The sequence below is a fragment of the Suricata suricatta genome, chromosome 2 (genome assembly GCF_006229205.1).
Source record: "Suricata suricatta isolate VVHF042 chromosome 2, meerkat_22Aug2017_6uvM2_HiC, whole genome shotgun sequence".
Classification (NCBI taxonomy): domain Eukaryota; kingdom Metazoa; phylum Chordata; class Mammalia; order Carnivora; family Herpestidae; genus Suricata; species Suricata suricatta.
This window is the reverse complement of record NC_043701.1, coordinates 5,039,274-5,050,782: the sequence shown is the minus strand read 5'-3', so window position 1 is coordinate 5,050,782 and position 11,509 is coordinate 5,039,274. Positions and strand designations below refer to the sequence as shown.

The following is an 11,509-nucleotide window of genomic DNA, read 5'->3' as shown; positions in this document are numbered from 1 at the left end:
TCTCTCTCTCTCTCTCTCTCTCTCTCTGTGTCTCTCTCTCAAAAATAACACTAAAAATTTAAAATACGAGTCTTGAGCTATAGTTTGCCTTTCATTGATTTCTCCTAAATAGTGAACTGTATTATGAAACAAGATGATAAACAGGAAGGTCTAAGATACTTTAGGTCAAACAAAGCCACATTAAGCATCGTAGGCTCATGTATCAGCATGCGGTTTTGAGCCACTGAGTTTACGTTTCCAGGTTCTGCCCATAAGAGACGATAATACCACTCGAGCCCATTGCACGGAAGGTTTAAGGGATTCAAATGAAATAAAGGAGCAAAATATCTTGAAAGCTGCAGACCACTGTGCAGCATCGTCTCAACCCTCAAGCGGCTGAGTCTTGACTCCGTGTGCCTCAAGGACATGGAGGGGCCAAAACCGCAGCAGCAAAGGCTCAGTGACGGAAAGGCGCCTCCTCCCGGCTGGCTGCCTGGGCTCGCTGTGTCAGGGGACAGTAAGCCGGCCAGGCCGTGTGCTGGGAGCAACTCATGGGTGGCTCCTGCACCCAATCTCCACCCAGCAGTCAGAAGTAATTGGACAAAACCCTGCTCCTCAGCTCAAACCCTCAAAGCCCAAGCATTTCTGTTTTTCTTGAGTGAAGAACCAAGGGACTTTGCTGCTTACAATTTGCTCTTTTTAACCATGCACACAAACAACGCCGGTTCTCAGCAGCGCTTTGCAATGGGAGGGTAGGGGGCGCTATTCGGGGGAGAGTGTGCACTGCCGTGGGGGCTGTAGTGGAACGGGAAGAGACACGCGGAGGGTAAGAAGGGGACAGTCAGGAGCCCTCCCGGTCCAGACCCCAGTCCCCCCATCTCAGTGCCGGCGGCTGGGAATGCTGGCGTGCACCACGGGGCAATCCGGTGAGGACCCTGCTCATCGGTGGACGGTGAGGTGGAATTCTGTCCTTCGGATAAGAACACTGCAAAGCGTTGGACGCACCTGCCACTTACAAAGATGCACGTTTTGGTGCTTGGTGGTTTAAGTTTCTAAGTTTTTAAAACATTTTTCTAATTAAAGAAAATTTTTAAGTTTATTTATTTATTTTGAGGGAGACAGAGACAGCATGAGCGGGTTACGGGCAGAGAGAGGGAGAGAGAGAGTCCCTAGCAGACTCCGCGATGTCAGCACAGAGCCCGATGAGGGAGGGGCTTGAGCACAAGAAATCGTGAGATCAGGAATTGAGCCAAAATGGAGAGTCAGATGCTTAACCGACTGAGCCTCTAAGGCACCCCAAGTGGTCAGAACACTGACTTATATGGCTGTCTCACTTCTTGATATCGATGAAAAATAAAAATGCCATTTAATAATTTCAATTGTTTGCCACTTAAGGTTGGTCTTATCCCAAATTAGTGAGATATTACTGTACTCACTGACATCAACTCCTTTTTTTAACTTTTAATTTATTTTTTTAAAGCCTATTTTTGAGGGAGATGGAGACAGTGTGAGTAGGGGAGGGACAGAAAGAGAGGGAGAGAGAGAATCCCAAGCAGGCCCCCAGGGCTGCCAGCCTAGAGCCTGATGCGGGGCTCGATCTCATAAATCTGTGAGATCGTGACCTGAGTCAAAATCAAGAGTCAGATGCCTAACGGACTGAGCTGCCGAGGTGCCCCGTCCCTTTCTAACTAAGGCATCATTCTAAGGGGGTGAAAATGGCTCTTGGGAAAGGCTACTATTATTTTTTACACATAAAACACAGATATACACGTAGTAATAAATAATACATGATACATCGTTCTATTAAAGTCGCAAGGGGGCGATTAGAAACAAATGTCTACAAAACCTCTTTGTGGGGGTGATGAAAAGAAAAGGTTGATTAACTTAAAAAATGAAAGCAGAAGGGATACTGGAAGGGGCGCCTGGGTGGCTCAGTCAGTTGAGCGTCTGACTTCATCTCAGGTCATGATCTCACGGTTCATGAGATCAAGCCCCCGGGTCACGCTCTGTGCTGATAGCTTGGAGCCTGGAGCCTGTCTTCAGATCCTGTGACTCCCTTATGTTCCTCCCCCACTCACACTGGGTCTCTCTCTCTCTCTCTCTCTCTCTCAAAATTAAATAAACATTAAACAAAAAAGAAGGGGAACTGGAAGATGCGGGGAGCCAGTACTCACCACCCACTGCAGTAAGACAGTGGGCAAGCTTTGACCTTGATAAGCCAGAGAGTAGCGGAATATGTACACGATTTTAAAAGGTCACATTGGGGTTTGGGCGGAGTGGGGTAGGGGATTATTGCCTTCCAGGATCCATCAGTTCGAACTGTTTGATTTATTTTTCAATCATGTGATTGAAGGGCTTCACTGAAAACTAAAACGCAAAGAGGAGAAAACAAAGGAAGACATACACCAGAAAATCCAGTAAACAGAGATCAGTATCTCCAGCAGGAAAAGTCAGCAAGGTGCGTTCTCAGTACATTGCTTCAGCAAAAGCTAAAAAAAGAGAAGCAGAGTCTTGAGAAACAGGGATGGAAGGGGCAGCCTGAGGAAAGATCACCTCCTGGGTGCATGCCATTGGTTTTATCTCTCATCTCCAGCAGCCCAGGGGCCGGAGGGTAGCTGCGAACATCATCCCAGCCCTCCCCCAGCGAGGAGAATGTGCTAAGTCACCCGTGTTCCAGAGGGCAGCTTCCTGCCCTGAGACGGCTGGGGGCTGGGTGAGGGTCCTCACGGGATCACAGGGTGAGGAGGAAGGCGGGAGGGTCTCCTCTCAGAGGCCTGGGACCCACGGCAGGAGCACAGCTGTGTGTCTCATGGATGTCCCCACCAAGGGGAAACGCTGGAAAGAAACTCAGCCTACTGAGCCGAACAAGGGGTTCCTTGATGGCCAGAGGATGACACTTAGAAACGATCCAGAGATTCTGCGGTCTTCACTCTCTCCTCACCGGAGGCTTGAAAGGGATGGTCAGACCCTGACTCAGCCTGTCATGACTTGGTGACAATGAGGCAGTCCCCTCCTCCATCAGCCTGTCCTGGGGTCTCCTCTCCCAGGAAAGAGTCACTCCTCAGAATCAATGAGGTGCGGCCACTGGCACCTCTCCCCACCCCTGACTTCATTTCAGCAAGTCTAGTGTCCGGGTATTTTCGGTCATCAAAAGTAGAAATTTTTGTGCAGCAAAGGACACGATCAAGAGGGCAAAAAGGCAACCCCCAAAAAGGGAGAAGAAATCCCCAAGGACATGCTAGTCAGTGTCTACCACCCGGAATGTCGAAAGAACTTCTCCAATCCAGCAACAAAAAGACAACCCATGAAAAATGGGTAGAGCTGGCCCCAGAGAAGAGACACAAACAGCCAGTGAGTGCGAGAAGGGGCCCGATGTCCTGAGGGCAGGGCAGTCAGACAGCCCCGCGCGGCCACGAGGAAAGCAAGAGTAACAACGACAATCACCACAAGGGGAAAGTTGCCAGTGTTGGAGACCCGTGGAGACACGGGACGCCTCACACGTGGCTGGTGGGGGCGCACAGTGGTGCAGCCGCCGTGGAAGACCGTCTGGCTATTCCTCACCTGGTGAAATGAAGAAACAGCAAATCACCTGGGAATTCCACGCCTAGGTACCCACCCAAAAGAATCGAAAGCAGGCGTTCAGACGCAAACTTGGACGTGAACGCTTGTAGCAAAATTGTTCACACTAGCCAAAAGGTGGAAACGACCCAAGTGTCGGTCAGCAGGTGGAGGGACAAACAGCATGTGGTCAATCTGTACAATGGAATATTATTCATCCATAGAAAGGAACAAAGCGCTGACCCCTGCTACATCATGGATGAACTTTCAAATCAGGATGCCGAGCAGAAGAAGCCAGACACGAAAGGTTATATTTCGTAGGATTCTACTTACGCGAAGTGTGCAGAAGCAAACCCGAAGAGACAGAAAACAGATTGGTGTTGGCCGAGTTGAGGGGGAGGATGGGAGCAGTGAGTGTAAGGTTTCCATGTGGGGTGACAAAAGGCTCTGAAACCAGGTGGTGGTGAGGGTCACACGGCAACGTGAACGTACTTAATGCCTCTGGATGGTACACCTTAGAGTGGTGAAGACGGCGAATGACCTGTGGTGTGTTTCACCACACAACAAAGAGTTAAGCCACGCAGATACCAGAGAAAAATATTAGTGATTTAGGGGAAGGCTCTGTACTGATGGCCAAGTGTTCTCAGGGCCATTTCCGTGTCTCTTGAGAATCATCTATTTGTGTTGTTGCCATATTGGTTCAAAGATACTGTCTTTGTATTTTTTTTTACAGCCACAGAGTACTCTAGTGTGTGGATGTACCTTGCTTCTTGTAGCCAACTGCTCTCCTAGATGTGAGTGTATTTCCAGTGTGTCGACGCTCAGAGGACCTGAAAGCAGTGATGCTCCAATAGCGCCCAGCATATTGAGGGCCTAGATCCTATTTCTAAATACAACTGGCCATGGAAAGTAACGAGGGCTCTCTGGTGAAATGGCTGATTCCAGGCCAGGGCAGGGAAAGGACAAGACGGGGCAGGAACGCTGTTGCACCACAAAGTAAGGCAGTGTTTCCGACGTGACAACAGGCAAGGTGACAGGAAACAGGGACGTGCCTGAGGGGCTCCTGCTGGCCAAGTCCAGGAGAACTTGAACATCAAAACAAGACTGTGGCACACCAAAGCGTTGATGGAAACGGGAATCCGTGAGTACATACATACGAGCAGGTACACACACATAGGAAAGGGAACTTCCTTCCCTAGTGGAATTCCAACCCAACGAAACATAATTGTGATAAAACCAGACCAGATCACCTTTGGGCAACCACCATGGTAATAATTCAGGCAACGGGGGGCGCCTGGGTGGCTCAGTCAGTTGAGTGCCTGACTTTGGCTCAGGTCATGATCTCACAGTTAGTTCATGAGTCTGAGCCCCGTGTTGGGCTCTGTGCTGACAGCTCAGAGCCTGGAGGCTGCCTCAGATTCTGTGTCTCCCTCTCTCTCTGCTCCTCCCCCACTTGCATTCTGTCTCTCTCTCTCTCTCTCTCTCTCTGAAAAATAAATAAACATTAAAAATAAAATTTTAAAAACCTACCAAGTGGAAGTTTGATAACAAAGAAGATATTTACAGTATTCCAAAGTTACTCCTCATGAAATATTTGTTGCTTACAAAGGGAAAAATAAATCTTTAAAAATGTTTACTTATTTATTTTTGAGAGAGAGCAAGTTAGCATGAGTGGGGGAGGGGGAGAAAGAGAGAGACAGAATCTCAAACAGGCTCCGTGATGTCAGCAGAGAGCCTGACACGGGGCTTGAACTCATGAAGTGTCAGAGCATGACCTGAGCTGAAGTCATATGATTGACCAACCGAGCCACCCAGCCGCCCCCCAGATAGTAATTTTATTAGGACCTTACTGTGACAGGCACTTGCCTTAACCAAGTGATTAGTAAGCATCAGCGGGGCGGTGTGTCCCGGGGACAGGACATGAAACGTGGACACGGCTGCCCAACCAGGGGACCTGCGTCTGATCGTAAGGAAGCATCTGGCAAACCCTGAGTGAAGCAGAGTCTTGAGATGGTGAAAGACAGGATGGAGGGCTGCTTCAGAGGAAGACAGAGGAGAAAGGAGAATCAGACACGATGCCTCATCCCAATGGTGAGGAGAGCCTGCCGGTCAGCGAATACATGGGATAAATGTCAATTTCCTGATTTTGAGACGTAAACTCTACTCTGGAGAGTGTGCCCACTGGAATGAAACACACACTGAAGTGTTTAGGGGTGAAGGGACATGATGCCCGCAGGGTATTCTCGATGGCTCAGATTTCACATAAACACATGCAGATATTTACGTCTGCAGGGGGAGGGGTAGGAGAGGAGCCAAGGTGCTCAAGTGCTCGCACTGGGAATCGGATGAAGGGGCCATGAGCGCCGTGTGTGCGGCTTCGGCAATTTTCCTGCAAGTCTGACATTGCCAAAATGAAATGTTATTTTTACCAAGGAATTAAGATAGCGGCGAGGCGCGGACACGGGGTTCATCAGCCTCTCCCCACGCTGGGCCCCACCATTACAGTTCTCCGAGGGAAAGGAGAGTCTTCTGGAAACTTCCCCTTGCCTTGCCCAAAGAACAGCGGCTGCCCCTTTACAGTAGTAAGCCCGCAGCTGGCGCCCTCACCGGGACACCTGCGCGGTCGCCAGCAGAGGGCGCCCTCCCAGGGGACCCGCGCTAAGCGCCAGGCACATAGCTCCACAGTGTGTTGGCTGAACTTTTCAGGAAACTTGGATGCCGCACATACTTTTCCTTTCTTTGTGGGTAGGCAAGATGAGTCACGTTTTTCTGAGGTCGGCTCGGCCCCAGAATTCAATTTCACCAGCTGCCCCGAATCCGGAAGGCTCCAGCAGCGGCTGGTGAGCCCAGGGCGGTTCAGGGGAGGTCTGAGGACAGGATGCAGGGCTCAGGAGCGGCGCCAAGCCAGGGAAAGCCTTAGTGGGCCGGGCACAGGGCAAAACCCATGTGGCCGGATTCTGGCAGTGACTCTGGACAGACCCTCTAGGACCTCTGCCCGCAGCAGCCCCGAGGGACAGCTGGGCACTGGTCGGTCACACACACATACACACACACCCACCCACCCACCCACCCACCCCTGCTGCCTGTTTCACCTCGGCCTCTGCCGGCCCATTCATCCACTCATCCACTCCTTACCCCTACTCCCTTCATTCACTCAAATGGCCACTCTGATAGACACTGGGGCAGAGAGCTAAGTGAGGGCCAGACCTGCACTTTTCTGGAAGGAAGGGTGTCACAGGGTCCCCGAGAGGCAGACCCGAGATGGGAACTGGGGCGTAGCACATGTATTTTGGGATCAACATCCATGATGAGGAAAGCAAGGAGGCAGAGTTGGGCCCCAGATGAAATGGAGAGGCAATGCAGCCCCGGCGAGGCCCCCACAGAGAGTTCCAGAGCCGGGATGACCCCTCGGAGCCGTCCTGAGTGGGGCGATGGGCTGGCACCCTACACCCATGTGCTGCCCAGCCGTCAGCTGCCATCCTGCTCGGGAAGGTGGCGCTGCTGTGGGAGGGGGCTCTGTCATCCACACAGCCAGCTGATGCCCCTAATTTCTGAAGGGGAATCTGGGAGGCACATCGTGGTGTCTGTCCATCACCAGGACCCGCAGTGTCAAAGGCCAGCTGGGCATGCCATAAGATGAGGTCAGCGCCAGCCAAGGGCCAGGGTGAGGACGATGTGGCGAGACCAGGTCTGCACTTGAGCGGAGAGGTGAGGTTTGGGGGAGAGAGAAAGGGGGCGCCTCGGGGGCTCAGTCGGCTGAGCGTCCAATTTTGGCTCAGGTCACGATCTCGCAGTTCATGAGTTCAAGCCCCACATCGGGGCCTGTGCTGACAGCTCAGAGCCTGGAGCCTGCTTCAATTCTGTCCCCCTCTCTCTCTGCCCCTCTGGTGTTCCCTCTCTCAAAAATAAACAAACTTAAAAAAAAAATTTTTTAAACAGATCACTGTGTTTAAAAAAATAAAAGAGCAAGAAAGGGATACAATGACCAGAATTCTGTTTTAAAACAGGGGGACCCAATCCTGTGGGCCACCTGCTTTTATAAATAAAGATTTATTGAAACACAGTTTACATTCTGCCTGCGGCTAAGCATCTAGAAGAGACACCGGGTGCCACGAAGCCTAAAACATTTACCATGTGGCCTCGCACAGAACACACTGCCCCCACCCAACGCAGCCCCGCCTGACCGCGAGCTGAGGACCACGTGTGTGCCACTTGGGCACCGGTGCTTTCCTGTGCTTGTCGCGGGAGGAAGAGGGGCCCACGCAGATGAAGAGTGCGAAGGCCGAGGTGCTATGTCTGAAAGAAAATCAGGTCCCGGAGGCCGGACGTGGGGGTGCACGGGGCAGCCGGAATGTGGGGGAGAGTGAACAGGGCGAGCATGTGTGGTAAGGGGTCCGGGTGGGGGAAGCCAGCATCTGCCGGGTCTGGGGCAGGGCTGGGAAGGGAGAGCGCTAGGGCGACACTCCCCTGCTGGCCGCCACCCTCAGCGTGTGGGCAAGGCTGCAGACGGCCGGCTGCAGTCCTGGGACGTCACCCGCCACGCAATGACGCCGGGGCAATCAGCACACACGGGAATCTGCACCTGGGGAAGCAGTGGTGGGACCACGTCTCAAGGACGTCCTTTCAAGGACTGCTTCCAATGGAGGTGACACCGAAACTTCCCTAAGGCCCTCTCCGCTTCCTGTCACCACGGGGCTGGGGGGCGGGGTGGGGAGCTGGCACCTCCCTAGGGTTTCTCATCTGCACTCCCAGCGGGTCCCCTGCTCTGCTGGGCACACAGCCAGCTGTCCCTGCAGCCGCGACGTCCAGGCTCCTTTCTCAGCGGGCTGCGGCAAGGGAGAGGCCTTGGGTGGCATCTCTGGCCACATCCCTCCTGCTCCCCATCCATCCAGGCAGACCGACCACCAACCGTGGCTCCCGGTTCCAGCCCCCACCCTGCCCCTGGGCTGCCCCCTCTCCCTTCACCTCTCCGACCCTGGAAGCCACAGCCTTCCTGCTCATCTCTGGTTGCCTCCCTGACTCTCGCTTGGCTTCTCAGCAACCTCCTCCCTCACCTTTACAACCACGCGGGCATTAAGCTCCAGCTGTTTTAAATACACAGCGAGTTTGGTTGCCCAGGTTACTGACCTGTAATGTGACTAGATTTCTTAAGAGAACAGAAGACTGAGAATGGTCAGTACAGAGGCTCTGCCCAGAAACCAGCCTCGAGTTCCAGACCCAAGTGCAGGGGACAAAAGTCACTCTCTCGGATCCCTGCATGCAAGAGTGCGACAGGCTACTGACGCTCACGGGCTGGAGGGCCGCCTGGCGTTGGCCTGAGGGTAAGCCGAGGGGCGGGGGGGGGGGGGGGATCCTCGGCCCTGGGAAGCCCTTGGCATGCGAATCAGACTTGAGGCTCTCAAGTTCATTCCTTCGCACACAGGACAAAAGCCCCGGCATTCTATGGGAAAACAAACTTTGACTTGAAAAATCAACTCGAGTGGCCGGGAAAGAATGGAGAACTTGTCTGTGACCCAAGACAGACATGGTGTGGCAGGACCAGGAATTTTCCAAGTTAAACAGACGTCTCTGGAAACCGCGTGAGGACTTCAAATGGTGGTGTGGCATCCTTCGACTCAGACCTGCAGACAAGGAGCCGGGCTGAAGGACCTGAGACGTGACCATCCTGTGCCAGGAGGACCGTCCTCCATGGCGGGGTTTTGGTATTTCAGCCTAGCGACCAACAGAAAATTAAATTCATTCGGGGTGTTCAAAGCCCACACGGCCTCGCCATAGTGGTGCACCGGCTACTGCTTTCAGGACAAACGGGCACCGAATTGGAAAGAGAAGGCAGAGGCCAAGGTCACTGCTGTTTCTTGAGAAAAGTATGCGTGTTCTGGATGACAGCGTGATGGGGTCTCTTGCTGGGAGTCGCCGTCCAAGACATGCCAAACTGCGCACCTGCTGACGGAGCCTCTGGGCTCATCTTCCCGCCCCGAGTGGGAGGTCCCTCCAACCAGGCTGATGCTAACTCCCCGGGTCCCAGGAGCTGTCCTCCACCTTTTCCTCTTTGCCCATCCTCTGGCTGCCCCGGTCATGACCTGGAGTAGCCGTCCACGTAATCAGAGGAGGTGGCTGCCCAGGTCAGCAACTTTCAATGTGTTTTTCTAGTAGGACAAAAATAACGTTCCAGGGCCCCGAGGGGCTGACTGCCATCAGGAGCGGTCACTCGGTGTAGACTGCTGTCCACATACGACACCAAGATGCCATTTCTTGCTCAGAGGTGGGGGGGCAGCTGCACAAATGCCACCCTGAGTGCCCGAGAGCCATCCCTGCATGATCGTGGGGTTCTGTGTTGGAAGCCATTTCAGAACTCACTAAGTTGAGAAAACTCCATGTGAGGTAGGCGGGTTTGCAAGGCCTCCCCCCGTCAGATGGTGACCGATATCCACCCCCACTCCATTATTTTTGCTTGAGCACCAACCCCCCAGACACCTTGTTGACTGGCATCAGGAGTGACTTGTCCCCTTATCCTAAAATACGCTGACGGCACCTTGTGAAGAACTTATTGTAGGACCTGCTTGTTTTGTGATTCTGGGAGTAAATATTACATTTCCTGAGAAACCTGTTTTACTTCCCCTCAAGAAAACAGTCGTACAACCCTGCTCACAAAGGGCTGACCGTTGCTTTTGCTGTGCTAAAAACACTGCCTTGTATTTGATGCTGAAGATCCCTTCCCTCCCCACGTGCTAAGCATCTAGTCACCTACCTCAATCACTATTGATAAAGACTATACCTGAGTCTTCCACCAATCTGTGTTCTGGGAAATTCTTACCTACCAAAGAATTTGTCATCAGAAATCATTGTCTAAGCCAAATGCCACTTCTGTGCTGGCCCCCAGACATTATTTTTTTTACCATAAATAAAGCTGACTTTCAGGTCAGAGCAGAGATGCCTGCCTGGTGATCAGAAAGAAACTCGTGGCTCTCTCGTTCCCTCCCCCTTTCGCCGCCACCGTCCATCCTTCAGGGAGCCCCGGACCTGCTGGAGCTGGACTCCGGCAGTTCTGAAAAGACAACTGCTTCCTAAAAGTCCGGTAGACACTCCTCCTCAGCTATACACCAATGTGCCCACTGTTCCCGACACGTGCCAACTTTAACTTCTATGACGTACGTGTACGTGTTCGTTTGAATACCTGGGTCGGACCATCCCTGCACGTTGGTGTTGGTCTGGGCCATGGAGGGAAAGGGTAAGGAGCCCGCAAGAGGAAGAAGACAGAGAAGGGAGCTCCAGGGTGCCCCAAACGACTTTCTCCTTGACATTGCGATCAGCCCTCCTTCTGCGGGTGACATTGCGATCAGCCCTCCTTCTGCGGGTCACGGTAGCTTTCCATCCTCCCTCCAGATACATGTGCTCCCCCGGGTCCCTGCGCCCCTCAGGAGCACCACGGGGCGGTGCTGCTGAGAGCTCCGCCCCCCCGGGGGAGGGCCTGGAGGAGCGTGGGGGGAAGTAAGAGGCGCCTGGAACGTGAAACCCACGACTTCCCCGAAGACGGAAGGTGACAGAGCCGATCACAGGCTGCGCAGATACTTAAAATAGCAGCTGTGTTTCCGCGCTCCGGGGGCCTGCTCACGGCAAGCAGAATCGGGAACCGCTGTCTAGCGATGGCAGGCTCTGAAGACGCCTCAAAGGAGGCGGGAGGCCACCACGACGATCTCCAGGTCTATTCCAGCGGCTCCCAGCTGGTCCCCCGCCCCCCCCGCCCCCCAGTAGCCGACGGAATCCTCCGGAGTCCAGGACATTCCCTGAGCGTCACGCGCTCGGTGAAAACCTGGCCTGGCCCGCAAGGCCCCGCCCGCCTCTCGGACCTCACCAGCCTCTCCCTCCTCGCTCACCTCTGGCCACGCCAACGCAAGGCTCGGCCGGTGCACCTGCGCCCCACGCCCGCCGCTCCGGCCCCTGGCTCCATCCCACCCTTGCCCCATGCCGTCAT

General features: G+C 53.5%; 1 protein-coding gene across 1 annotated transcript in view; it reads right to left on the bottom strand.

Annotated features, from left to right (window-relative positions):
* PRKAG2 (protein kinase AMP-activated non-catalytic subunit gamma 2) overlaps nucleotides 1–11,509 on the bottom strand; it is a 237,386-nt gene that overhangs the window by 144,185 nt on the left and 81,692 nt on the right. The gene's annotated exons all lie outside the window — the stretch shown is intronic.